General features: G+C 56.3%; 1 pseudogene; it reads right to left on the bottom strand.

Annotated features, from left to right (window-relative positions):
- Nucleotides 1–887: 887 nt before the first annotated feature.
- Nucleotides 888–2230, bottom strand: LOC110349239 (DNA (cytosine-5)-methyltransferase 3A pseudogene; annotated as a pseudogene).
- Between the last annotated feature and the right edge of the window lie 1267 nt (nt 2231–3497).

The raw sequence follows: 3497 nt of genomic DNA, 5'->3' as shown, positions 1-3497 counted from the left end.
TGTACGTTTTTTCACTTGCTCCAGGTGGGATTTGCGACTGTCACTTTCCCATGCTCTGGATTATTTCTGGAGCCCTTGGTTCTGCTGACAGGAGAAATCGGGAATGAGAGTCCTTATCTTGCCATCTGCCAAGGGAGTCTCTGCTTTCAAGAGAGTTCAGAGGTTACTGCATGAGCCCAGATGAGCTCCACGCTCAGCTCCCCAGGTCCTGACCACCCCTGCTGACCCCATTTGGCAGGGAGAAGTGGGGGACACAGCTCCCCAATTCCCCCCTTTCAGCTTATGCTGCTGGTTGGGCTCTTTCTGCATGTCCAGGGATGGTGCTGGTAAGACAGATGGGAGGCTGGGAGGGACATCGGCCACTGGCTGTCCACTCTTCTGCCCTTGCTTGTGGTCCTATCTGATCAGGCTAGAGACAACAGCAACAAAATGCTATATAGTAAACAGAAAGACACCAAGTACATAGATTTCTGTAGAGTTTCCTTTTCCATCTCTCTGGCCTTTCCTCTGCTAGGTATTGTTACTGTTTTTCGTTACTGATTTTTGCTGCAATAAACTCTCTTGTTTCAGTCACAGCAAGAAACAAAAACCCAAACAGAAAACCCCTCTGAAGAGTAGAAAACAAAAGGTTTGACCCAAAGAGGGGGCAGTAGGGCGGGGCTTGGTTTTGCTTTTTAAATTGGACTGAAGATTAATGTTGAAAAACCAGGAGATGATGCCCCCAAAACCCTTTTTTAAAAGGCAAAGCCCTCCGGGATTTCTGCCTCCGTGGTTTTGTTTTAAATTCCTTTTGCCCTTCTGGGTGCTGATACTTCTCTCCATCCTCATGTTCTTGGTGTTTTACTGTGTTTGTGTTTTTGTGTGTTTGTTAACTTTGCATCACTGCCTCAGTTTGCCCCCAGGTCCCTTACACAGAAGCGAAATAATTCCTTCAGCGGAGTGAGGAGGTGGCGCATGACTGGCAGGCTCCAGGACCGGCCCCACAGTCTCTGCCTCGCTGAGTGGCTCATGCTGGAGACGTCGGTGTAGTGGACGGGAAAGCCAAACACCCTTCCCGTTTCAGCACACCCTAAGATGTCCCCTTTCTCATTCATGAGGACGGGGACGCCGGTCTTTGCCCTGCTTCATGGAGTAGCAGTCATGGTCCTCACCTTGCTCAGCGTGGCTGCTCTGCAAGTTCCAGACACCCCGCAGCCCCAGCTTATGGTCCCCAGTGGATGCCAGTGGGCTGTTCATGCAGGGAAGGCTACCCCCAGAAGTAGCGGCCCTGTGTACAGCTGACCCTTCTTTGGCATCAATCATCACAGGGCTGGACTCGAGAAATCGCGAGATGTCCCCGCTGGTTGTCACTAACGCCCACGGCCACACTCTCAGAGCCAGAAGAGGGGGCGGTCATCTCCCTCCTTGGGCCAAGCACCACGCAGGCGGCGGTGGAACTCAAAGAGGAGCCAGCCAGCGCGCTCGTGGAGTCCCCTGCGGGAGGGTTGACGACGGCGAGGTCACCAGATGGAAAGGGCCTCCCTCCTGGACGGGCTTCTGCGTGACGCTGCCGACAGCCCCGACCAATGCGGCTTCCTCTGGTGCCGCGCTGCGCCCACTGCTGTGGGGTCTCCACGCACCTCTGAGGCCACCAAGCGGCCACCACATGCGCAGGCCCTGCAGCACCAGGGCCCAGTAGTGACCCCACCCAAGACAGACAGCGCCCGCGGGCTTCCTCTCCTCGGCTGGGACAGATGAGTAAGCCCTCGGGTCCAACTCCTGGTTATGGTTCCTGGTGAAGAACACGGGGAGCCAGCTGGTCAGTCTCCCGGCTGCTACAGCCCTGGGGTTTCCCTGATGGCCGCCTGGCAGCCCCTGGTCCCCAAACATCCACGCAGAAGCACCTGCAGCGGCTGCTTTTCCCGCACATGAAGCAGTTCTCGCACTTCCGGCCGGCGCATTCCCGCAGAGGAGAGCGGCTGCTCTGTGCGACGTCGTGGCCCTCGCTGTGCAGGTGCCCTGCATGTTGCCACCTGTCTGCTGCACCCGTACCCCAGCCGCTCTCCGTGCGCTCCCCAATCATCTCCTTACCCCTGCCCTGCTCTGCTGTGCTCTCCCAGCAGCTGCCCCAGACTGTGCCCGCCGTCTGTGTGAACCTCCTTGTGGGGATTCCGCTCCTCTTCTGTGGCTCCAGGCCCGGGGCGGGTGGGGGGTGGGCAGAGGCTGGCGCCCTCCGAGGGCCCACGGTCATCTCCTGTTCGGAACCCCGAGGCCTCAGCAGTGTTGCTCTCCTCACTGACCTGGCAGGCTGGGAACAGCTTCCCTGCACCGCTGCTGGCCCTGCAGGGCCTCGTAGGCAGCCTTCGCTGCTTGGAGCCCAACCTACCAGCTTATAGGTAGCCTGGTGGAGCCGCTGCAGGAAGGAGGAGCTCAGCTCAGCGGCATCAGCTTCTCAGCACACCTCCGGGGACCTGCGTCTCCAGATCACATGCCCCATGGGTACCTTCAGCTGCTGGCTCCAGCCGACATCATCAAGGCACAGTGCGGCCTGGCCACCCCAGGAAGCCCGCAGAGTCCCCCACAGGCTCCCCAGTGCCAGAACTCCGGCAGCAGTCAGCTGCTGGGGTGGCACCCTTGTCCCGGGCCAGCCCCAGGCTCAGGCGAGGTGACCACATCAGGGGAGGCGGGGTCAGGGCCTCCTCCACCTTCCGTGACTCCCGGGCCCTGCTTTTCTTCCTTGGCGTTCATTTCTGCAGTTATCTTGACTGTGTTCTCAGCCCGCAAGGCCGGGTGCAGCCCTCTGCGATCTGGTTCAGGTGTGGGGAAGCATTCACTTTTGATGTTGCATCTTTTTTCCCATGTGCTGAGTTGGAGGAACTGCAAATCCAGCTGTCCTTGTTGGGTGGTGGCTCTGGGCTGTGCTCAGTGTGACTTCACACAGGACAGAACCTGGCCCTGGCACCTGGTCACTGTGTCTCCTCTTGGGTTTGTGAGCACCCCTCAGCTCTCCTCAGTGCAACTCCAGACGGGAGAGGAGCACCCATGCCCAGTGAGGAGCTGCTTTGTCCTGTGCATGTTGGGAAGGCTGAGCATCCCGATTCCACTGCTGAGCTCCAGGAGTTTTCCTTAATGCAAAGTCCACCCCCACCACACGCAAATAACCCAGTGGAAGGAATCAGAGTAACTGATCTTTGCATCCCAAGAACAGTAAAATCCCAGCGATTGTGCTTTCGAAAAATGGAACACAAAATAATTCTGTTCTTAAACCAATTTTCTTCCTTTTGCCTTTTTTCTGCTTTTCTTTTCCCCCTTCTAAAGTGGCCAATTTAGCCCCACAATAGAAATCAAATGCATCTTTGAACATCTAAATTTACTTTAAACCCAGGCACAGAAAGGCCCTCCATACCCTTACTGAGGCTATATTCCCACCCCTTTTTATGCCTTAAAAGTGCTTATCAAGATGAATGAGAACAGTGGTGTGTAATTTCAAAGATGAAATTGCTTTTCTCGGCAGCGTT

Source organism: Heterocephalus glaber, unplaced genomic scaffold, assembly GCF_053883595.1.
Source record: "Heterocephalus glaber isolate CG9 unplaced genomic scaffold, H.glaber_assembly_v1.0 deba00001537, whole genome shotgun sequence".
In the NCBI taxonomy this organism is placed as follows: domain Eukaryota; kingdom Metazoa; phylum Chordata; class Mammalia; order Rodentia; family Bathyergidae; genus Heterocephalus; species Heterocephalus glaber.
This window is presented reverse-complemented; position numbering and strand designations above follow the sequence as displayed.